The 26269-nt window shown below is 39.5% G+C and overlaps 1 pseudogene; it reads left to right on the plus strand.

Annotated features, from left to right (window-relative positions):
- Positions 1–1994: 1994 nt before the first annotated feature.
- On the plus strand, positions 1995–25199 carry LOC113920319 (annotated as a pseudogene).
- The last annotated feature ends 1070 nt before the right edge of the window (positions 25200–26269 follow it).

The raw sequence follows: 26269 nt of genomic DNA on the forward strand, positions 1-26269 counted from the left end.
TTTGATCATGGCAGGGAACAGAAATTTTTCTCTTCAGTTTGAGAGTAAATGGATTTGGTACAGGTTAATAAATAGTTTATAGAATTGTTGAGAAGGTTAAAAATTGAGCTCAAAGAATTGTTTTAATGGCCCAAAGGCTAACAAGAAACTACAGAGTTATAAAGCTGCTGGTGCCAAAAATCAAGGGGCCCTGCCACAACTAGGAGACCGGTAGGGTCAGGAAGCGCTGGCAGCAGAAACTGCCATTTTCAGGACACTTGCTAGCAGAACCAGCAGAAGCCACAGAATCCCAGGCTCCACCTCCCTGCTGCCGTCCAGATGCCATGAAACAACACCTGACAGTAGCCTCGGTCAGATCCAGAGTACTAGCTGCAAGGGAGTCTGGGAAATAAGTTTTTTTTTTTTTTTTTAAGCTTTCCAGCATAAAAATAACATGCATACATCACATTTTACCTGTCTGATCCCCTAGTATGGGCACTGAGATTGCTTGCTTTCTTCAACTACAAAACTTCAGTGAAAATTCTTCTGGACTAGGTGATGTGATATTTTCTCTGGTATATATTCCTAGAGGGGGGGATCACATGGTTATAGTATATTTGCACACTTTTTAAAAACAGAGTCCTGCCAGAAAATTACTGCCATAATGGGTCCACTAATTTTGCAAAAGTTTAATGTATAAATCACTTTACATTTATACATACTATTATCAAATATGAATAGTTTTTACTTCCAAGGAAGAGTCTCTTAATATATAAAGGCAAACAATAGATTTTTATTTCTTAAGTATTATGTCTGAAATAGTATAATAGAAGATAAGTTGGTAGGAATACTTTGGTAAAATTTTATTTGCTCTCATAAAAATGGGCAGTAGTGTGGGACAGTAGAGAGCACCATAGGCCCTATGTTGGACGAAACTTAGATCTTGCACATAGGACATTGGGCAATCTCCTTAACTCTCTGCAAACCTCATTTCTGTGAGCATCCCCCAAATGGTGGTGGTGAATTGGAGTTAAGGGATAAGAAGCAATCAGGACGATGCCTGACACATAGTCCTTGTGTAGGCCGTGTTAATGATTTGATGAACACCCATGAATTTATCCCTATGGCAGCTCATATACATCTCCCATATGAATGAATTTTGTGGCGAACAGAGGCCAAGATTGTAGATGACCAATAACTAAATTCTCTCTGGCCCTCGTCAGTGCTGGAAGAGTTACAGAGTGAAACATAAGACAAAATTTCCCTTGTTGCTCCTTTTTTTTTTTTTTTTTTTTTTAAGAGAGAGAGTGAGCACATGTGAGCAGGGAGAGGGGCAGAGGGAGAGGAAGAGAAAGAGAATCCCAAGCAGACTCCCTACTGAGTGTGGAGCCCGATGTGGGGCTCGATCCCAGGACACTGAGATCATGACCTGAGCCAAAACAAGAGTCCGATGCTCAACCAAACTGAGACACCCAGGCACCACTTGTTGCTCCTTTGAGAACCTCAGAAGGTAAAGGAGATAGGACACACATGCACTTTTTGTTTAACTCTGTGGATGACCATGGAGAAGCATTCAGAGTGGAGAGCAGGGTGCAGGCTTCTCATCTCACAGGGGAGGCTTGAGGCCAGAACCAGCCCTTCCCTGGTGCTGTTTCATGCACAGGTATGTTGTCTCCTGCCTCAGCTTTCCCGACGATTCCTCTCAGGGTTAAGTGGTCCTGATTTTACCCACCCACACCAAACTGCATTTCCTTTTAACATAGCTTACATTACTGTTCTGTAATCTACATTTTGATTGTAGGAATGACTGACTAGGTTTGCTCCATTATTTGGCCATGCCCATGCTTGAATTTCAGGTGGCATTTTTTTGTTGCATGATTTCTGTATCCGTTCAGGTACAGTCAGCAGGTAGAAACCTAATCAGCTATTTGAACAGGGTGCATTTAATACAGAGAGTTGGTAAGTAGGTATAAAGGTATAAACTGTGTAACTGGCCAGGCAAGAAAAGAATACTGATGTATCTCAGGGCAAGCAACTGCAGGAAGCAACTACTACTCTTAACCAAAGCCAGGGGCTCGGGTCCTCGGGTTGAAGACCAAAAGGCAGAAACTCAGAGAAGGAGTGAACAGAGGTGCAACTCAGGCAGCTGGAAAGGGAGCTGTTCAGCCGTTGCTGGTGTTGGTGTCCCTGAGGAGGGTGTGATGAGGCTGGCTGCAGGTGTTAGAAAGACTGCAAACTGCCTTCAGCTGGAGACAGCGCTGGAAGGAATTGCCTGCCCAGGTGAGGAATGTTGCTGGGGTGACACTGGGAGTGCAAGTGTACAGAAGTCATAAGGGCCAGGAAGGCACAAGTTCTTACCTCCTTCTCCGGCCTAGCATGCTCCATCTAGCGCCCCCTATTGACAGAGCTTAACAGGGAGTCAGTGGGCACAGCAGAAATTGGATTTACAGTCACAGTCTCATTTGCTTGAAACAGTATAAAAGGGTGGGTTTGGAGCTGAATGACAATAGCATAATAACTGACCTATTTCTTAAAACACTTTGTGTTACATTTAAAAAACTAGGACCCATATCCATATGTCCATCCACAGATAAATGGATTTAAAAAAGGTGGTATACACATTCAGTGGAACATTGTTCAGCCTTAAAAGATGGAAATCCTGTCATACGCTACACCATGGATGAACCTTGGGGACATTACGCTGAGTGAAATGAGCCAGTCACAAAAGGACAAATACTATATGATTCCACTTATGTGAAGTATCTAAAGAGTCAAACACACAGAAACAAAGAATGATGATTGCCAGGGATTGGGGGAAAGGAGAAATTAGGAGTTTTTGTTTAATGGAAATAGAGTTTGTTTTGCAAAGATGAAAAAGTTCTACAGATCATACACAACAGTGTGAGTAAACTTAATACTGCTGAACTGTACACTTAAAAATGGGAGGCGCCTGGGTGGCTCAGTTGGTTAAGGGTCTGCCTTCGGCTCAGGTCATGATCCTAGGGTCCTGGGATTGAGTCCTGCATTGGGCTCCCTGCTCAGTGGGGAGTCTGCTTCTCCCTCTGCCCCTCCCCACTGCTTGTGCGTACTCTCCCTCTCTCTCTCCCCAAATAAAAATAAAGAAAATCTTTAAAAAAATGAGTAAGTTGATAAATTTTATGTGGTTTTTACAATTAAATTTTTTAAAAAAGTTTAAAAATTATTAAAAAATCCAGATCCATTAAAAACTGGCTATTTTTAAGACATTTTAGGTCTCTTCACAAATTTCTCAGCCTGATTTTGATGTTTTTCCACATTACTTTGTGGTGAATCCTTGATCCTTATCCCATATTTTAATGGGATAATCTTTAATGTCTTCTTCATGGTTACTTGAATAATATTCAGGATCCAAATGATAATAGCAAGCAACTATTTATGAAATATGGTTGCAAAATAATACCATCATCTTGCACAAAGACTCTGCTCTACAGCTGCTTGTAAGATTCTATATCAATAGAATGGTCCAAAGTAAAACAAATTGTTTAGGAAACCAGCAAAAACATTTTAGTTAGGTTTACAGGACACAGTGAAATTTCTTTGTTGAAATCCTGTGTACTGGAGCCAGGTTTATGCTGTTCCATGGTCCATTCTCTGTTAAATTGCCTGCTGGAGCCAATCTTTGCCATGCTGCCTCATAAACTTTTACAGTAAATATTCCATTTTTGGACACTGGGGTGGAGAGTGATGGAAGGGGATGTAATTGTTTCAGCTTTAAATCTACTCTTGTTCAAATTTGTCTTTGACACATACAGCCCAAGAGCAGCCTGTAAGTCATGAAGGCATTTACCTCTCTCGAGGCTGGATTGCATTTAAACCATTCCAGACAGATGAGGGAAGGGCCCCTTAGGAGAAGGAAAAAGCAATCCCACAACCCCTCTTAGTAACTCATCCCCTGTTTGACAAATCTTGCCACTGGGGTCTTTGTAGTTAGCCAGTCTCATCTGCTGCAATACCCTCCCATCACGCCCCCCCACCCAAACTTCTGGTTACATCATTAATGGAGATTGAAACCAGCTGGCCTCCTTCTTCAGTGTAAGGGGCTTTTATATGTAGTTTCTCTTAACCTACTCTACTGAACAATTTTGTCTTCTAATTTTCCCCCATAAATTTTATTTTTTGGATCTTTCAGTGGTCTTTCTGAGATTTCTCTAAATCTTTTGTAATTTACCATACTGTTCTAAAACTGTGGAATTCCAGTGTTCATGGAACTCTAATACATTTCTAAGCATTTTTGAGATTAATGGAAGGATTACTCATTCCTATACAATATTTACTTTAAAAATAAATGTCATTATTAAATCACTTCCTAAATCTTTGTGGTTTTCCTGACAAAAAGGAAAAATATCACTCTCACCACTTATATAATAGTGAAGTTATTGGCCCTCATCATGTCAGGTGGAAAATCAGCTTCTCTTTGAGAGATTTTTAATCTTTATGGAAAATAAGACAGATTATAAAAAATATGGAAATATATATTGGTGGAAATGAGGATCAACTGGGATGAGTCTAAGTGTGAGAGGTTTTCCTCATATCATAAAGATTTTTTGCCATTTTCTTTAAGTATAATAAATGTGAAGAAAAAAGTTAAAAACACCTAAAATCACACCATTTTGAGGTATCAGGATTTAACATAGCAGTGACCATCTTTTTGTGTATCTCTTTATATTTTCACATATTTATAATTTATCTTAAATGCAATCATGTTATTTTTCTTCATCATATTTTAAGAGCATTTTTCTGTATGCATTCTTATCTTCATATGCTCTCCTTTCTTCCCCAAATAACTAATGTTTTATCCCTCTTGTCCTTTTTCATTGACATGTAATCACAATTTGAGTATGTATTTAAAGGCTTGTCACTTTGTTTTAGAGAAAACTATATAGTCTTTTATACACCTTGCTTTTCTCACTAAATAAATCTTTATGGAAATTCCTACCAGGCAACCTAGATAGATTTAACTCATTTATTTTCATGGCTGCATTATGGCATGGCTGTAACTCCATTTAACCTCTCCCCCACGTGTGTTTGTAATATTCTTTAGTTGCTATATCAGGTTAGATCTCCAGAATGTGGTTCCATAGCCATTAATATATCAGAACAGGACAATAGAAGTTGACAACAGGACAACAATGGAAGTAAAGTATACACAGAAATCTAGAGAGAGAATTACAAAGAGATAAAGCAGGAGGAAGAAATTATTAAGGATAAAAACAGAAAATAATGAATTAGAATACAAAATAAAACAAGGGAGAACTAGTCAGTCCAAAAACTGGTTCTTTGGGGAAAAAAAAATCAGCAAAATTGACAAGCCATTGGCCAAACTAACAAAGAAATTAAAGAGGAAACTTAAATACACAAAACCGGAAGTACAAGGTAGAGGTTCGGAAGAAAGAAAGCTTTAAAAACTCTAAATGATTACTTCGCACAACTCTCTACAAATAACTTTAAAATGCATAGTTTTCTGGTGTAATACAATTTTCTGGTAGTTGTGGAATACCTAAATAGACCCATTAACAGAAATGAAATAGAAAAATCAAAGAGCACTCCACTATAAAGCCCAGATGGTTTAACATGGGAATTTACTAAAACTGTAAAGATCAGTTATCCTAATAGTATCTAAACTATTTCAGAGCATGGTTTAAAAACAAGTTTTCCAAATTCTTTCTATAAAGTAAACTGGTCTCAAAACCAAACAAAGTTTTGTATACTTGAAATTGATGTAACATTGTGTGTCAAATATACTCAAGAAAAAATCAATTGACAGAATTTGTATCCCAGAATAAAACAGACCAGTATCATTATGACAATCAAATTAAAATGCTCTAAATTAAATATTAGGAATTCATTAGCCCATTAATAAAAACAGTATGACCAAATGAAGTTGTTTTCCTGCAATGTAAAAGCTCAATATTAGAAAATCAGCTAATATCATCATCATTTTAATAAGGAGAGAAATCAGATGATTATTTCCATAGATGCAGAAAATTTGACATAATTCAACTCTAGTTCAATAAAAGAAAATGGTGGACACCTTCTGAATAAGGTAAAATAAATACCTCCACCTAAAGCCAGTGTTACTCAGTGGGCAAGCATTAGAGGATTTACTGCTAAAATGACAAGGCAAACATCTCCACACTATGTTGGAGGTGGTAGGCAGTGAATTTAGACATGACAATTAGAGGTATCAGAATTGAAATGAAGAAAAAAACTTATTTGCAGATGATATGATTATGTATCTGGATAGCCGGAAAGAATCAATGGGAAAGATACTGTAAACAAAAAGAACTTAATGAAGTAGCAATTTATGGTATCATCATATAAAAATTAAACTAAAATCAGTTCTACAGGGGAGTACATATTAACGTTCAAGAACATTCATTTTGCTAATGCCTCTCCAGATCCTAGAAAACCTCACTTTCTAGGGGGAGAGTTTCAGGAAATGCTGATGGGAACAATATTCATTCTGTTATTACATGTTCACAATAGATTTCCTGTGGACTTTTTTTTCTCCTTTTTCTTTTTAAAGATTTATTTAGGGGGGAGAGAGAGAGAGAGAGAGAGAGAGCGCACACGAGCACGAGCTGGGGGAGGGACAGAGAAGAGGAAGAATCCAGAAGCAGACTGCCTGCTGAGTGAGGACCTGACCTGGGGCTTGATCCCAGGACCCTGAGAGCATGACCTGAGCCGAAACCAAGAGTTGGCTGCTTAACCAACTGAGCCACCCAGGTGCCCCTTCCTTTTGGTTCTTAAAATTTTCTTCTTCTACTTTGCTATTTCTTGTATGGCATTATTATTAGTGCTTGTGTACTTCTTAATTCCTGACATGCTTTATTAGTAGTAGTTCTAATTTTTCTTCTGTCAGCTCTTTTTTGCCCAATTATCTCATTTTTAAGATTTGAAACACTCTGATTTATGCTGTTTTTAAATAACTTCTATAATTGTCTTAAATTATAGCTCTAGCTCTCTCCTAGAGGGTCATTTTGCCCCTGTTCAGCACCATCTTCCTCTCCATAAATTGGCCACGGGCACTCGGCTCTCTTCTCAGTGCCTACCGAACCCATGCTCCTGGGGGGCTGATGGAGACCGATTGGGTTGGGAGTGGCATGGGTAACTTAGTTCCTCTGTCTGTTTATACCTGCCCTCATTGCTCTGGGGAATGTAGGTGCTTCTCTTGATGCACTGCCTCCTCTCCAGTATCTGTGTTTTAACTCTGGTTGGGGTCAGGAATAGAGTCTTTTTAGATAACTGCCTGTGTCTGATTCTTTCTCTGTATTCTGACCATTTTTTTTTTTTCTGTGTGTAAATACTGCATTTTGCATTTTTTTTTCTACTTTGCTCCAGATTCTCAAACTTTGTGCTCAACACCTTTTTGGTCTTTTAAAAGGCCTGCTTCTTACAATAGAAGGTCTGGCTTTTCTACTTTAACTTTCCCATGATTGCTCCTGCTAGGCATTTTTTTTTTTTAAAGATTTTATTTATTTGAGAGAGAGAATGAGAGATAGAAAGCACGAGAGGGAAGAGGGTCAGAGGGAGAAGCAGACTCCCCGCTGAGCAGGAAGCCCGATGTGGGACTCGATCCCCGGACTCCGGGATCATGACCTGAGCCGAAGGCAGTCGCTTAACCAACTGAGCCACCCAGGCGCCCTCCTGCTAGGCATTTGACAATAATACTTAGAAATTAGTCCGCCTGATTATTTTTCATGCTGTATCTCTCTCTCCTTAAGAGCAGCACATATGAAAAACCATCATTGTGTTTGCCTAAGTGCTTGGGGAGAGGATAATGAATATAAAAAGTCTGTCATGGTGGTTGTCCCAAATCTGATCTGATCTGGGACAGAGCTTCTGTGTGATATAGTTCACAGAGAGAAAAAATAACATTCCTGATAAAATGTTTAAGCCATTTCCTGAGGAATTTTAATGGGATTAAAACTTATTCTGGGGGGTGCCTGGGTGGCTCAGTTCGTTAAGCTACTGCCTTCGGCTCAGGTCATGATCCTGGAGTCCCAGGATCGAGTCCCAAATCGGGCTCCCTGCTCAGCAGGGAGTCTGCTTCTCCTTCTGACCCTCTTCCCTCTCGTGATCTCTATCTCTCATTCTCTCTCTCTCAAATAAATAGATAAAATCTTAAAAAAAAATCTTATTCTGGGAGCCCAGTCACCTATATACCCAACTGATAGTTGTTAAGATTATTTAATAAGCTTTACCAACCATTCTTTTCTTTTTGATTTGAGCCAACCATTGATAATGTAACCCTATGCTTTTCAGCCAGGGGAAATTTGGCCTCCTGGGTAACAGTTGGCAATGTCTGGGAACATTTTTGGTTGTCACAACCAGGTGAGGGGAGTGGGGGTTGCTACTAGCATCTAGTGTGTAGAGCCCAGGGATACTAACAAACACCCTGTAATGCACAGGACAGCCCCCCAAATTAAGAATCATCAGGTTGAAAATGTCAGTAGTGTTAAGCTTGAGAATCATTCATCTAGCCATTCTCTCTTCCAATAAATTCCTTAATGAGTCTTTGAGTTGGTCTGTTCTAGGACTTTCCTCTTGAAACAAGGTGGAGTAAAATTTTTAAATATTCTCATGACTAATTTGTTTAAAGATTTTTGTGTGATTTTTAAACAAGGGGGGACAAACCTCAGTTAATTCCTAAAAACGTTTTCCCCTACACTAGGTATCAGGCAGCTGAGATGTGATCTGGGGTTCACAGGTACATAATTCCAAGGCCAGGCAGGAAAGCTCAGTCTTTTGCTTTAAACAAGGCCTTCTGGGATCAGAGCTGATAATAAACTGGCACAGACCCGATTTGCTGTGCAAATGTTGACTGTTGAGACTAAGCCCAGCAGCATGTTCAGTACTATCTCCTAATTCTTAAGTTCCTAATTCAGCTTGGCCCACAGCCTACTGACTTGCCTCCTGGTTGCCTGGGCGCTCAAATTTATTTTTTGTTCTCAAACATTTATTTTCAACAGCATCTCTCCATTGCCTATCTGTCCTGTCACCAAGGAGACACTGCTCTGTGGACACTGCCTTTCTTTCTGACCAAAACTTGTGCTCATAGAAATGAGTCTTCTTTGCCTCTTCCACTACCAGGAAAGTCAAAGAGGAAGGTCAGCTGGTAAGACAGGGAGTGGACGAGTGGGAAAACCCAAGTACATGCGCATCTGGCCTATGGGGATGCAGAGAGTGCACAAGATGGCTTGTGAAAAAGCGCAGCCTTCTTTCTGAATTTTGCCAAATACCTAGGAGGGAGTGAGTGTACCATATCTTCATTTTCGCAAGGCATATGGAGGTATTGGTAGTAACACCTGGGTCAGAAGAGGAAGAAGGCAAAGAGAAAAAGAAAACTCTACAGTTGTTTGAAAGAGACTTTGTAGGATCTTTTAAATCTATATTTTCATGTGAAAGAGAAAATGTTTTTTAAAGACAGTTCATGTGAAAGAGAAAATGTTTTTTAAAGACCCTGTATCTGAAGAAAACCAATATAGTTTTCTTTCTGGAAAAAAAAAACCAGGGAGAAAACAAGAGCCAAATATTCATGTATTCAAGGGTACATTATATTGATATGGAAGTTGGAGAAAAAATATTTTCACAGGAGAATACTTTCCTTTAAAACAATGGCTTAAATGTACTTTTGCTTGAGGAAAAGTGAGGGCATTAGAAAATATGAGATTCTGAAAATATACATTCCACTAGACATCTTCTTCCACATTACTCCCAGCTGAAAAATTAGGCACATTTCTAGGTATTCACAATTAGTACTTTGTGCTGTTGGCTCACATCTTGTAGTTTTATTTTTTTAGTAATAACAGGCTGCTGATTTTCTTCCAAGCACTTTCAAACCAGTAAGTGCATAAATCCCAGCCAAAACTGCCTGTAATCATCTAAAAATTCTCCTTTGTCCCAGCCAGCGGGCTCCCCTTCAATTTGCCTCTGATGCCTCTGCTCATTTCTCAACACACTTCCCTTCACATTGCTTTTCTTTTCTTTTCTTTCTTTTTTTAGAATAAAGATCTTGGTAATTCTTTCTGACACAATAACTTGGGCTACATCAGTCTTAGTTATCTGTTAGGATTTTTTTTTTTTAATTATTAGACCCAGTCCAAACTTCCAACTCACCTGTGAAGGTGTTATCGTGAATGATATAGCAGCGGCATGGATTTGAATGTGTATGTTCCTATTGTGTTTCTTTTTTGGTGAACAGTGTTTTTGTAACAGAGATTAGGATATCTGACTCAGTTCATGCAAAAAATGGCAGCCATATGAGGAAAATGAAGGAAAGGCCATTATCTCCCCTAAAATGTGGTCTAGTATCTGGCACTGAGGATACAAAGATGAACAAGAGTGTAGATTTGACTCTCAGGGGACTTGCATCTAATGGGTAACCCCAGGATATTGTAATGGTGTGAAATGTGTTTGAAAGAGGAAGTAGAGGGGTGCCTGGGTGGCTCAGTTGTTGAGCGTCTGTCTTCGGCTCAGGTCATGATCCCAGGGTCCTGGGATCAAGCCCCACATCAGGCTCCCTGCTCAGTGGAAAGCCTGCTTCTCCCTCTCCCACTCCCCCTGCTTGTGTTCCCTCTCTTGCTGTGTCTCTCTCTGTCAAATAAATAAATAAAATCTTAAAAAAAAAAAGAGGAAGTAGAGTTTTAAATTACTTATAGTGGAACCTGGGACTCTTTTTTGAGAGAAGAGACATCTAAGCTGAACACCAAAGTGACCACCCTTCTCAGTTTGTCCATCATTAAAATGAGGAAAGTAATGTAGCTAAGGGCCATTGTGTAAAGCAGGACTTGGGCTAAGACCAGATTTATCTATGTTGTCTGTGTGTGTGTGTGCCTAAATTTTAATATGAACATGTCTTATATGGGAACTAAAAATTAAAACTATAATAAGGCAAAACCCCTGTGAAGAAGTGGGTAAATGGTTTACTTTTCTTGAACCCCACCCTGTTCTTGTATGGGACAAAAAGTCTTTCACTGCTGCCCAGCAGCAGGCCAAGTAGATCTGGCTTCCTTCAGTCCCCCTTTTGAGTGGGAATTATTGTTAAACAAAATGGCTTTTCTTAGGTGTCTAAAGTTAACAGCTAGAAAATTCCCATTAGTCTTTGCTTCAAAGAGAGGCAGAGAACCTGTGATATCATTCCCACTTGGGATTTTTGTGTATCTGTGTGTGTGTGTGTGTGTGTGTGTGTGTGTTTAAATTTTAATTCCAGTATAGTTAACATACAATGTTATATTAGTTTAAGTTGTACAATATAGTGATTCAATAATTCTATACATTACTTATTGCTCATCAAGATACATGTACTCTTAATTGCCTTCACATATTTCACCCATCCCCCCCACACACCTCCTCTCTGGTAACCATCAGTTCTCTATAGGGAATTTTAACTATAGTTAAAAGTCTGGGTTTTTTTTTTTTTTTTTTTTTTTTTTGGTCTCTTTCTTTCTTTGTTTTCTTTCTTAAATTCCACATGAGTGAAATCATATGGTATTTGTCTTTGTGTGACTTACTTCACTTAGCATAATACCCTCTGGATGCATCAATGTTGCTGCAAACAGCAAGATTTCATTCTTTAATACATCTGAGTAATATTCCATTGTCTATATATACCACTTTTTTAACCATCCATGGACGCTTGGGTTGCTTCCGTATCTTGGCTACTGTAAATAATGGTGCCTATATTGTAAATATAGGAGTACATATATCATTTCAAATTAGTGTTTTCATTTTCTTTCATTTCTTTGGGTAAATATCCAGTAGTGGAATTACTGGATCATGAGGTAATTCTATTTTTAATTTTTTGAGGAATCTTCATACTGTTTTCCACAGTGGCTATACTTTGCATTCCTACCAACAGTGCATGATGGTTCCTTTTTCTCCATATCCTTGCCAACACTTGTTGATTCCTGTGTTTTTGATTTTAGCTATTCTGACAAATGTGAGGTAGTATCTCACTGTAGTTTTGATTTTCGTTTCCCTGATGATGAGTGATGTTGAACATCTTTTCATGTGTCTGTTGGTCATCTGTATGTCTTCTTTGAAGAAGTTTCTGTTCATGTCTTCTGCCCATTTTTAAATTGGATTAGATTTGGGGGTTTTTGGTGTTGAGTTGTTTTAAGTTCTTTATATATTTTGGATACTAACCCTTTATCAGATATGTCATGTGCAAATATCTTCTCCCATTTAGTAGGTTGCCTTTTAGTTTTGTTGATTGTTTCCTTTGCTGTGCAGAAGCTTCTTCTTTTGATACAGTCCTACTAGTTTATTTTTGTTTTTGTTTCTCTTGCCTCAGGAGACCTATCTAGAAAAATGTTGTTATGGCCAATATCTGAGAAATTATTGCCTGTGCTCTCTTCTAAGACTTTTATGGTTTCAGGTCTCACATTTAGGTCTTTCATCCATTTTGAGCTTATTTTTGTATATGATGTAAGAAAGTGGTACAGTTTCATTCTTTTGCATGTAGTCCGGTTTTTCCAATACCATATGGATAGGTTTTGCTTTTTTATCCATTCCATCACTCCATGTCTTTTGATTGGAGCACTTATTCCATTTAGTAATTATTGATAGATATGTGTTTATTGCCATTTTGTTACTTGTTTTATGGTTGTTTTATAGTTTTTCTCTGATCCTTTTTTTTCTTGCTCTCTTTCATGGTTTGTTGGCTTTCTTTAGTGATATAGTTCTTTCTCTTTATTCTTTGCATATCTATTACTGGTTTTTGATTTGTGGTTACCATTTGATTTATAGATAACGTCTTCTGTATATAGCAGTCAATATTAAGTTTACTCCTCCCCCTTCCCCATTTTAAGATATGGTATCATACTTCACATCCTTTTATTTTGTGAATTCCTTGATTGATTTGTACAGATATACTTACTTTTACTACTTCCAACTCTTTATACTCTTACTTATGGTCTTTCCTTTCCATTTAAAGAATCCCTTTTAATATTTCTTGTAGGGCTGGTTTAGTGGTCATGAAGTCCTTCAGTTTTTGTCTGAAAAACTCTATATCTCTTCTATTCTGAATGATATCCTTGTTGGATAGAATATTATTGGCTGCAGATTTTTCCCATATAGCATTTTGTATATATCATGCCACTTTCTTCTGGCCTGCAAAACTTCTGCTGAAAAATCCACTGATAGCCTTACAGAGTTTTCCTTGCATGTAACTGTCTTCTCCTGCTTCTTTAAAACAAATTTGTTCTATCACCACTTTTTGCTATTTTAATTATTGTGTGTCTTGGCATGGTCTTCCTTAGGTTGATTTTGTTGGGGGAGCTCTGTGCCTCCTGGATCTGGATATATGTTTCCTTCCCCAGATTAAGGAAGTTTTCAGATACTATTTCTTCAAATAAATTTTTGGTCCCCCTTTCCCTCTCTTCTTCTTCTGGGGTCTCTATAATGCCAATGTTATTATGATTGATGGAGTCTCAGAGTTCTGTAAGTCTATTCTCATTTTGTATAATTCCTTTATCTCCCATTTGCTCAGCTTGATTACTTTCCATTATTCTGTCTTCCAGGTCATTAATTCATTCCTCTGCTTCCTCTAGCCTGCCATTTATTCCATCAAGTGTATTTTTAATTTCATTAATTTTGTTTAATTTCATTAGTCTTCTGATTGGTTCTTTTTCATCTCTTTGTAATGGTCTCACTGATGTCCTCCACTCTTTTCTCAAGTCCAGTAAGTATCTTATGATCATTACTTTAAATTCTCTATTTGGAATATTATGTCTGTTTCACTTAGGTCTCTTGCTGCAGTTTCATTCTGCTTCTTTCCTTTGGGATATTCCTCTGTCTCTTCATTTTGTTTATTTCTCTATTTCTCTGTGGTAGGAAAGTCAGCTATCTTGCCTGCTCTTGAAGGTAATGGCTATAGTGTCCTGCAGTGCAGTGTCCCCTGTTCCCCAGGACCTGGTGCTTCAGGGATTGTCTCCTATGTGTGTCTCCTGTGCCCTGCTGTTGAGTCCTCACCACTTTTTTCTTCAGTTCAGTTGTCTACAGTAGTTCTCTTTGCCTATTGTGGCAGTGTTTGGTCCCCAGCCAGGTGGAGTGCCTTTTAACAAGATGTGCCCTGGTCTGCTTGGGAAATGATTGTTGTTGCCAGAGTGGAGGTCCTATAAAACACATGGGTCAGGAGATGAGATGTTGGTGGGGTTTTAGGGGAGGGGGCTTGTAGCACCAGAACTGAGGCAAGCATGACTGGGAAGGGTGGATCTGCTGAAGTGCTGGACCAGACCTTGGTGTGAGCAAGTTAGGTAGTGTATATTGGCATTGCGTTGGTTCCTGCAGGTGTCAGGGAAGGAAAATGGGACCCATCAACTCTTTTGTTCCTGGAGGGGTGTCCCCGTGATCCCTGCCTCTCTGGGCCATGGTCTTAGATGAGTAAGTAACTCTCCCTCCTGTCTGCCCTAGACATTTTTCAAACTGTTTCTTCCATGCTGTATCTCTGCTGGATTTTTGTCATGCTGTCTCTTTAAGGGTGAGGACTCCACTTCTTAATGCCATCTCTGCTCTCCCAGAGCAGAGCCCACCAGATTTTTAAAATTTAAGTCCCATTGGTTATAAGAACTCATGAGATTTGGCCTCTCTTGCTTTCAAAGCCAGATGTTATGGTGATTCATCTTCCCCATGCAGTCTCCCCAGTGTGATAGTCTGTTTTTCACTCTTCTCTGCACCATTGGTTCCCTCCCCACTCTGAATGGCCATGGTCTTTTTTGCTCCCAAACCACATCTTCACCCTTCTTACTTTCTTCAGTGTGGCCTCTTCTCTACCTTTAGTTGTGGAGTTTGTTCTGCCAGTCTTTTCTGGGTTATTTATGCCAATATGAGTGTTATCTAGTTGTGTCTGTGGGATGAGGTGAGCTTAGGGTCCTCCTACTCTGCCATCTTTCTTTCTCTTCAGCCCATCTAGTGTATTTTTTATTTCAGTTATTGAGTTCTTCATCTCTGATTGGTTCTTTTATGTTTTCTGTCTCTTTGTTAAGGGTCTCACTGAGGTCCTCCACTCTTTTCTCAAGTCCGGCGAGTATCTTTATGACCTTTACTTTAAATTATCTACCAGGCATATACTTATCTCCATTTATTTAGATCTTTTGCTGTGATTTTTGTCCAGTTCTTTTATTTGGGACATATTCCTCTGTCTCCTCATTTTGTCTAACTCTGTCTGTTTCTGTATGTTAGGAAACTCAGCTATGTCTTCTGCAGCATAGTGTCCCCTGTTCACTAGAATCTGGTGCTTCAGGGATATCTCTGGTGTATGTTGCATGTACCCTACTGTTGTGGCTGAACTGCTTTTGCCTTCAGTCCTGTTGTCTGCAATGGCTTTCTTTGCCTGTTGTGGGCAGCATTTGGTCCCTGTGTTGTCAGTGGGCTAGTTTTGGGTTTGAGTTGAGATAGCCCAGGCATTTGCCTGAGATGTAGTAGCACTAAACTACAGGGTGCTTTTCCTGTGTTGTGTCCCGGAGAAGCTTTTGTTGGTGGGTGCTGTCTGCAATCAGACCAGATCTCTGCCTGCGGCACCCTGGTGGGGCCTTAGTCAGGCTGGTGTATGTGTGGTTATCTTCTCCTCTCCCCAGGGTAGGAGTTACTTTGGAGTGGTGCTGGCCCCTTTTAGGGCTGCTTGTGCCCTGCCAGACTTATAGCACCACTTTGGATCAGCTCCAGCCAATGGCCTATTGGAGGGGCAGGTCTACAGGAGACACAGGGACCAAGGCATGCCAGACAGGACAGGGTGAATGGTGTTAACAAGTTAGGTCAATGGTGGTGGTGTTTGGCTGGTTCCCACAGTGTCTATGTGTCTAGGCTGATGGAGGGTGGAGAGAAATGGCACCTGCCAGCTCCTTTCTTCCTAGAGAAGACTCCCAAATATCCCTGCCCCTCTAGCACACACTCTGAGATTAGTGAACAAATTTTCCTCCTGTATACCCCAGGCATTTTTTAAAGTGCTGCTGCTATGCTATATCTCCATGGGGTTGTTTGTTCTGCTGTCTCTTTAAGGGCAGACACTCAGTTTCCTCTCATCCTCCCTGCTCTCCCAGAGCTGAGCCTGCTGATTTTTAAAGTTCCAGGTATTAAACTGCACTGATTATAAGAACTTGTGAAATTTACCTCCTCTGGTTTTCAAAGCCAAATGTTGTGGGGATTTGTCTCCCCCCTGTAGGCGCTCCATGTCTGGGATACCTGGGGTGTCTCTTTCCCCTCTCCATGCTTGTGGCATCCCTCCTTCCTACAGACAGTCCCACAGGTCCATTTAGCTCCCAACTACATCTCTGCTCTTCCTACCCTCTTCAATGTGGCCCCTTTTCTACATTTAGCTGTGGGGAGTCTATTCTGCCAGTCTTTGTGTTGTTTTCTGGGTTCTTTACACTGATGTGGGTGTTATCTAGTTGTATCTGTGGCATGAGGTGAGCTTAGGATCCTCCTACTCTGCCATCTTCCCCAGAAGACTTCCATATATATCTATATATATTAAGAAGCACTTTCAGAAATAACTCCTGGTAGATCTGGGCCTGGCTCTCTCTGGATTGTGATCTTCAACCCTGGCTGTAATTAACAAGTATGTAGAATGGTGGATGCTCCAGGTCCACATGAGACTCCATTCACTCAAAATTTCTAGGCATGAGAATTAAAAACACTCCTCAGATAATTTTAATGGCACCAAAGATTGATGTACATTGTACCAGGGGGTGGTATGCCAGGAAAATTTACTTTAAGTTCATCTACTTTCTTAGCCTCTCGAGAGACATTTGGGAATGTGTTGGGTTTTTAGCAGTTATGTATATCTTCTGGACAGGCAAACAGTTGGCCAGCATCTGCAGGTGGTAGGCAGGACCATGCAATTATGGAAACTCAGTGAGGGTGGTGAGAGCTCCCCCAGAGGACTCCCTGGATTCCATCCTGTCTTCCCTCCTGCCTCCAGTATCATGGGGTTATTCATGGGCATTTGGAAGTTTGGACATGCTGCTGTGTAACTCCCCATCTCTATTTGTCTGTGCAGTGAGGTGTCTTCTTTAAGTACCTTAAAGGAAACTTTGTCCACCACCATCTTTCTGTCACTTGTTTACTGCCAACCTGTGATAATCCTACAGCTATACTCTCACAGATAGGGAAAATATTTGAACCATTACAAATATGGCAGAATGAGATTTTCTTCCCTTTAACCACTTCTTTACTTCCACTCCTTACCCCTGGAGGAGATAGGAGCCTGGCTAAGAATAAGAAGTCAGTTGTTAATACAATACTATATTTATGTTTTATTATGAGAGGCAGCTAATAATATGAAAAAGACTTGTTTGTACTTACAAATATTCTCACTCTGAAGACTCTGACTTTATTTTTTATGATGGATTACATATACATGCCTCCAGACAACATGGGCATGAATAACAATGTTTAAGATTTTATGAAAGCAGCAATGATTTCTTGGCTAAATGTTCACAATAGTTACTTCCATTTTTAATACATAATTCTTAAAAATAACTCATAATCTTTAAAAAATAACTTTAGTAATACATATTGATAGAAAATCAGAAAATACAATTAAATTAAAAAAATGAAACTATTATAATCCAGAAAAAGAATGACTAAAATTCTTCCATGTAAATGGCCTTCTAGAAGGATCTTTGTAGAGGTCTATTTGTACACACATTTATTGACAGGTTCTTTGTACCAGGTATTGACTATTTGCAATCAGATACATTCCTTCTTTCTTTATATAAAGGATGGGATAACCACTGCAGACAGTACTTCCCGTTTTCCCCTGTTACCACATCATCTGGCTTTCACTGAGGTTTAGCAAATGAAAAGCCTTCATGAGTTTGGAGGCAGGAAAAAGGGAGAAGCCAGGGTGTTTTATTCCCTTCTCTCTGCCTTCACCAACAGCTCTTTCAATTTCTGTGTAACAGGGCTGTTAATGTCCTAGTTTCTATCAACTGACCTTGGCCTTTGGGCTGTACTGTCACCTCCTTTCTCTTTGTCCTTCTAGCCTAGGGCCTGGGTAGTGGCTTCCTGCTCCTGCTAATCTGTCACCTTGTCTTCCTCTGATTTCTCAACTCTTTCATGTCCTGCATATCCAGTTCTCTGGTTTAAATTCTCCACTATTTTACATGCTAGTGTGGTTCTTGTGCACCTGGCTGGATGCTGATGGATGCAGGTTGACAGTGATATAAAAAGAAAACTTAACATTCATCTAGGAGGTATCAAAATTGAATTCTGCATTTCATCACAACTGGTTCTGTTTGAAGTTGATTAAAGGCTATGAATTTTGACCCTTACTGGAACTAATTGAAGACACTGATCAGTGAGCTGTGGTGCTTGTTGCCAACTGTTTATAGACAATGGAGTTGTTCCATCATATCCAGAGGACCAATTTTCTTTTTTTTTAGAGGACTAATTTTCTATACTTAGTTTATCTACTGTGAACACCTATTTTTTTTTTTTTAACACTTAAAACACCTCACTTTCTCCCATCAGCACACTGCTCAGTGATTTCTTTATTACCTTAGGATCCCTCAGGTGGTAAGATTACAGACACAACTTGGCTTTTTTTTTTTTTCCTTTTAAATCTCTGGTAGTCTTTGTTTTATTGTTTGACACTAAAATACTGTTTTACAACATGCTTTTCACTCTATTCGATATTTTATGACTTGTCAATTGTATTTATGTTTCAATGCCATAATTTCTTCAACATTGTTAAACATTTAGTTTGTTTCAAGTTTTTTGCTTGCTGTGATTAATACCTTAACAGTTAAACATCTGAAACTATTTTCAATTATTCAAGTTGTAAATTTTTTGAGCAACTCTTCACTAAAGGTTTCAAATGACTTCTCAGTTGATATGCAAGCTGCAGAGAAAATAAAACTGAAGGAAACGCTAAATGGAAAATAAGTGGTAGTGGTTATCCTCAGAGATCTTTTCATTATTCATCTCCTCCCTCCCCTCTTTGTTCAGGTCCAACCATGCATGACTCAGTCCACACATCTCAGGGGAAGCTGATCCCACCCATGCTCCAGGGAGGGTCTGTGGTTAAGCCTACCTCCCTTCCCCAGGGATTGGTTTAGAAGTTGTCATATGACTCAATCTGTGCCAGTAAGCATCAAGGAGAGGTTTGCTGTAGATTATGGGAAAAATGCATCCTCCCTAATCTGGGACTTTTCTGTCGTCTTCTGGTTGTTGCATGGCCCAGAAGTACTGTAGTCATTTCATATCTAGCCTCAGTAGGAAGTCACACACACTGGAGGGAGAACAGGGAGCCAGAGCCATAGATAATATCAACTCTGAAACCTCATCTTCTAGACTTCTAGTCATGTAAGCCAAGAGACTTTCTACATTTGAAGACAGGTTGAATGAAGTTTTCCGTTATTTCTTGCTCAAAGCATCCTAATTTGTACAGCAAATTAGCAAAATAAGTACTAGAGGTGTTATGAGTTCTAATGTTTAAAAAAAGAAAGAAAGAAAATGAAGAAAAATATAAGTGATTATATGTCAGCCAATTTTAAACATTATTTTTATATCTGACAAAAAAACTAGAGACACATTGATTCAGAATAGGTATATCTATTTTTAAGAAGTGTGGTTCTGGCATAAGTGTCTATTGATATTTTTATTTATGTTGACAAATGAGATGAAAGAAATAGCTTTGATGTATATTAGAACTTCATTGGTTCATCAAAGAGATGAGAGACTTGCTGACTTGGGTGATAGCTGTAGAAAACTGGAAGTATATTTCCTCTGTGTGTGTGTATGTGTGTGTGTGGTGTTCTTTACAGTGTAATGGCTATATTATGTTATGATATGCCTTTAAATTTGATGTATGTTAACATTTTATCTATCCTGTTGTTAAGTCTAGACCTCAGGTTAACAAACCACAGCCTAGGGGCTCAATTTCGCTGCTCCTGTTTTTGTAAATAGTTTTATTGAAACATAGCTGTGTCATTTATTTGCTTATTGTCTGTGGCTGCTTTCTCACTACTACGGTAGTGTTGAGTAGCTGTGACAGAGATCATGGCCTGCAAAGCCTAAAATACTTACTGTCTGACCTTTTATAGAAAATGTTTGCCAAATCCTGGTCTGGATGATCGACAAAAGAATAACTCAAACACTGATTTACCTAGTAGGACAGCTGATGTCGATAGCCACATCTCCCGACTCCTGGTGTCCTTCCATTGTTCCACACCAGTAGCCTCTCCCTGACTTGTTGTCCCTTCCTATACTGATTAACTGACACTGGCTAAATCTGGGACTTTGGAGGCAGAAGGGGAAACATTTTTCAACTCCAACTTTGTCTGTTTAAAAGGTATTTGCTTTAATGTAGTTAGTCCAGTGTTCCAAGAGCTACCTATTTTACTATTTTATCTCTATGGTTTCATACTTTTATAAATAAAGTATTATTAATATCTCTTTACTGCTTTCTGAATAAATAATTACAAACTTTCTAGTTGACTGTGAGCCATGCTATAGCGGATATGGTCCAACATGAGCTCCAAAGATTTATGATTTAAACAAGAATGTTAGTGTGAAGCTATATGTAACAAGAAATCTTCGGGCTATTGGAGCCACAGATAGCTTGCTGTCATGGGAGAGACCACTGACCGAGACTTGGCCTTAATCATCCCAGTATGTCTCACCTGCATAGAATTACCAAGGGTGCTTATTAAAATGTAGATTTTACACTTAAAATGTAGATTTACACAGGCTCACTGAATCAATTTGTGGGACATAGAGCCTGTAAACTTCTAGTAGGTATGTTTGATTAAATACTGAAAAATCATCGTGACCTTCCATGAGACATTGAACAGTCTTTGGGCCTCATTTGTGAAATGAAGGGCTTGGGTTCTATGATTTTATGTAACATCTTAAGATTGGTTGTTTTCTCATAGTACAGGAGACTAATGTGAAGGAGGCAAGAGCAATAATTATGCTTTTATCTCTGTTATTTGTTTAAAAATACATGAACATGGGGTGCCTGGGTGGCAGTCAGTTATGAGGCTGACTCTTGATTTCAGCTCAGGTCATGATCTCAGGGTCCTGGGATTGAGCCCTGAATCAGGGCTCCATGTTTAGCACAGAATCTGCTTCAGGATTCTCTCTCTCCCTCTGCCCCTCCCCCTGCTTGCTCACTCTGTCATAAATAAATCTTTTTAAAAAATGTATGCACCCCTTTGTGCTGTAAGCATTCAAACACACGCACTTCTCTTGCCATGTATTTTTGGTAATGGGAGGCATTTGTGGCAGGACTACTATTTATACACAGCCTCTTGGGCATCAAATGGAGCATCCAGACATGTTCTGGATGAGAGCATTTACCCTGCACCTGGTGCATTAGCTGATGGAACAGTGGGAAGGCCTCATGGGACACCATAAAGATGGAGTATGCTATCTGATGGGCGCTACAGATGTTGTACTTAAGGTTGTCACAGACAACCATGCAGGTGGCCTGTTTCAAATGAGTGCACCAGGTGCAGATCCTTACAAAAGATTTCTGCTACCAATGATGAGTCAGATTGGTGACATGGGAAATAAACAACACTAAAACTCTCATTCAACTCGTGTTTACTGACCAATTTCCACTCTTTTTTTTTTCCTACGGGAAATTCGCAAGTTGCTTGGTGGCCAAAAGCTTGGTAGTTTCTATAAATATTTCAAGATCAGAGCGAGCAGAAGCGTTATCTACAAATTAATGTCATGGTAGCTAAGAAGCAAAAGTTGAACTACACAATGACATGACATATTCCCATTGTAATATTTCCAAATAGATAAAATTGCCTCTTTAATATCTTTGTAGTACAATGTGGGTCATCTTGTCAGGCCATCTTTTATAGAACATTTAATTTACATGGTTCACTTTTGGCTGCTTAGGCCCGTACAACCTCCTCTTCTCCTCCTGTTTTCCTGGATGTTTTAGCAGGAACACCTTAACTCAAATATGACAAAACCTTTGTCTGCCTGCCAATGGAAAATCAGTTGCCACAAGGAAGACATGTGGTAGAGGAAGGCAGAAAAGAACTTGGACTCCTAGGTTGTTCTTAAATTACTGCCAGCTTGCACTCAAACTTTTCCAGACACAGACTGTGGAAAAGACTTGGTGTGTGTTCTTGCTGTTGAGCATTTCACAACAATAGTCTCCATGTACCAAGCCTGCATCCATGCATATTGAAGCAAAGTCTGGTGGCCAATGGGGAATGGGTCACCACCTACCTCTCCTCCACTCACATGAATACTTCTCAGTGCTGTCTTCATTAAGATTCAGAGAATCCATGATGAAGGAAGATAGAATGAATCTTGAGATCCTAAAAAAGAACTTTCCAGATAGAAAGAACTTTCTAAAGTAGTGTTAAAATTAGGAACAATTTCTAAATCATTTTAGATTTTAGATTTAGATTTAGATTTTAAAGAGTAATCATACTCTTTAAAACAAACTAGGTACATTAGTTTGCTGGGGCTGCCATAACAAAATACCACAGACTAAATGGCTTAGCAACAAGAATTTTCTCACAGCTGTGGAACCCGTGAAGTCCACGATTGAGGTTTCATGTTCAGTTTCCTGAGGGCTCTCTCCTCAACTTGCAGATGGATACTTGCCTACTCACTGTGTCCTCACATGGTCTTTTCTCTATGCAAGCGCATCCCTGATCTTTCTCTTTTTGGGTTTCCAAATTTCCTCCTCTTATAAGGACACCAGTTAGATGGAATTAGAGCCCAGTCTATCTGCCTCACTTTAAATTAATCACCTCTTTAAAGGCCCAGTCTCCAAATATAGTCACATTTAGAGGTAGTAGAGGTTAGGGCTCCAGCACATAAATTTTGGGTGACACAATTTAGCTCATTACACTAACCCAGATTTCTAATAGTCCATGAAAAGGTTTAGTATAGAATGATTTTAATTAATAATACCCAATTTGCTTTTGGCTTTGCTAATAAGCCAAATCTATAGGATTGGAAAAGTAAGCCTGTTAGAAAAAAAAAAAATATTTTTCACCCTGGTCCCATGGGCTGCATTTGTTGACAGACATCGCCCTCACCTCCTCGATTCAATGAGTTCCCTTTGTACAGCTCTCCTAGAGTAATTAGAAATGATGCCCTTGCATCCAGTAAATGTTCTTTTGTCCTACCTCAGCTGTCCTTTCCCATGGTCACACCTTCACACCACATTCATGATGTGGCTTCATCCACATCATGAATGAACACTGCTGAAATCTTGACTCCTTGCATCCACTAGTCTATTGTAGGCCTCCCATTCAGCAGTTCTTTGATCCTATGAAATCTTTAGCCTACTGGCCTTATTTCATTAACAGTCCTCCCTTCTGCCTCCACCGGGTCTTCTTTTCCTTTCCTATCCAACTTTAGATTCTAAGATCCATCACTAGAATTACCTTCTTTCCCTTTCTCCCTCCAGGGTTGGCAGAGTTACAGTCCTGGTAAAACCAAGTCCTCTGCTTCCTGCATGCCTTCCCCACCCCCCCGCAAAAGCCATAGAAAAGTACAACTTTTTTTTTTTTTTTTTTACTATTCTCATTTCAGAGTCATAGCATGTGATAGAAAGAATAATCCTCCCCACCAAAGATGCCCATGTGTCAAACCAGATTCACAGAAGGTGATGTGATGACCAAGGCAGAGGCAGAGTAAGAGGTGTGGCAATGGAAACAGAGGTCAGAGACAGAGAGATCTGATGCTACACTGCTGGTTTTGAAGGGGAGGGGATGGGATCATGATCAAAGAATGCAGGCAGCCTCTAGAAGCTGGAAAATTCGAGGAAATAGGTTTTCTGCTAGAGCCTCCAGAAGGAGTGTGGCCCTGCTGACACCTTGATTTTAGCCCAGTGAAACCCATTTCAGGGTTCTGACCTCTAGCATTTAAGATAATAAATTTGTGTTGTCTTAAGCCACCAAGTAATTGGTAATTTGTTACAGCAGCAACAAGAAACCAATACAAACCTCAAATGGCCACTAAAACCGTGTGACATTTGTACCTCCCAGTATGCTTGCTTTCCTATTCTCCAAAATGGGAGCTCTTCCCACCTTAGCACTAACATTGCCTTGTATTTCATTGAGAACCTGAATCCTATTATGATCAATATATGTATTTATGTGCTCAACTACTTATATGTAATCAATATCCCAACTACATTGCTACCTCCTTGATCCTGTCACATATTTGGCCCCTGACCATGCCACTTCTTCAAGGAAAAGGGATGGAAGAGGAAGAGAAAAATCAGCATCCTACTTTTCAATGTTAGCTGAGTATCTGCTTGTGCTATAAGATATCTGTAGTATGTAAACTGAAGCTTCTTCATATTTATACCCAAAGAACAACTCCTGCCTTAATATTTAAAACTTGGGGTTTTTTAAAAAAATAAAATTATAGCCCAAATAACTGGTGGTTTTGTGTAAAAGAATTCCTTCCCAAACAAAGACATTACAAAAAAATGTGGATACAACCTCTTCTCTCCCTTCAGGACCACACAGAAGATTATGGTGTTGCTATGGGTCACTGCCCTGCCCGTGTTATTGGTATTATAAGAACAAGCCATATCCAAAGTCTCCCTTCTGCAGAGAAGTGCCTGATGCCAAGATCCACATCTTTGACCTGGGATGGAAGAAGGCAAAAGCAGATGAGTTCCCACACTATGGCCACATGGTGTCAGATGAATATGAACAACTCCCTTTTGAAGCCCTGGAGGCTTCCTCTGTCTGTGCCAACAAGTACATGGTGAAAAGCTGTGGCAAATATGGCTTTCACATTCAAGTACAGCTCCACCCCTTCCACATCATCCATATCAACAAGATGTTGTCTTGTGCTGGAATCAATGGGCTATAGACAGGTTTGTGGGATGCCTTCAGAAAGCCGTAGGGCACAGCGGCCAGGGTGTGTATTGACTAAGTCATTATGTCCATCCATACCAAGCTGCAGAACAAGAAACATGTGTTTGAGGCCCCGTATAGGGCCAAGTTTAAGTTCCCCAGCCTCCAGAAAATCACATCACTGAGAAGTGGGGCTTTATTAAGTTTAATGTAGATGAATTTGAAGACATGGTGGTCAAAAAGTGGCTCATCCCAGATGACTGTGGGATCAAATACATCCTTAATCATGGCCTCCTGGAAAATTGTAGGCACTGCACTCATGAGAACCTTGGCACTGCCCCTTCCTTATTCATGTCCACTGATAAATCCTATTTCCTATAAAAAAATATGGATATAACCAAAGACCAGTCAGTGACTTGAACTCTTTACCGTAATGGCAAGCATAAGCCAACACTAAACCTATGCCTGTTACCTTAATTATGGGTTTTGTGATTGCTTTTAAACATAAAAATATTATTATGAATTTTTTTGTGTAGAGGAGTGTATAAATGCATATATGTAGTTTAAGAAGCAGATGAATGCATATGAATATATATATACGTATGTACGTCTGTTGATTGGGAGAGAAACTTTGAAGATCCCTGTGTTTCTTCCTCATGGCAACCTCACTTTTGTCCAAGTTAAACAACCATCCTGAAATTTGTGTTAATTTTTTTTTAAAGATTTTATCCATTTTTTAAAAATATTTATTTATTTGACAGAGAGAGAGATAGCAAGAGCAGGAACACAAGCAGGGGGAGTGGGAGAGGGAGAAGCAGGCTTCCTGCTGAACAGGGAGCCCGATGCGGGACTCGATCCCGGGACCCTGGGATCCTGACCTGAGCTGAAGGCAGACGCTTAACGACTGAACCACCCAGGCGCCCCTGTGTTAATGTTTTCCTTGCTTTTCTTTATAGTTTAACCACCTGTGCAAAATATGACCATACATCCAGTTCATCTGAGACAATCTTGGTTTAAGAACTTTGTCCCTGAGTAATTATTAACAGTATTCCTTTTTCCTCTAAAACATCCCATTTTGGATGATCTAAATTAAATATGGACACAGACTTTATGTATAGATTGCTATACATGACTTACTTATTTTTGAAGCTGAGTGGCAAAGTGGAAACCTAATTTTGTAAAAAAAGTGCATTATTGCCATAGTTAGATGAAGGCTCCCGGAGAGTCTTGAGGTCATGATTTGGCCTCCGTGTTTATAGAATTTCATGAGGGCATCTTTTGGAGAAGTCAGTGGACAAAGCAGTGAGTTACTTTCGAGGAACATAGTGTTCACCATGGTCTACAGTGTGGGCTACAGAATGGGTCAGTTTGTTAATCATATTTTTAAATCGTCTTTTAAAATTATTTTTAATATTTATTGAGGTATGATATGTGTACCATAAAGTACACAT

This window comes from Zalophus californianus, chromosome 3 (assembly GCF_009762305.2).
Source record: "Zalophus californianus isolate mZalCal1 chromosome 3, mZalCal1.pri.v2, whole genome shotgun sequence".
Classification (NCBI taxonomy): Eukaryota; Metazoa; Chordata; class Mammalia; order Carnivora; family Otariidae; genus Zalophus; species Zalophus californianus.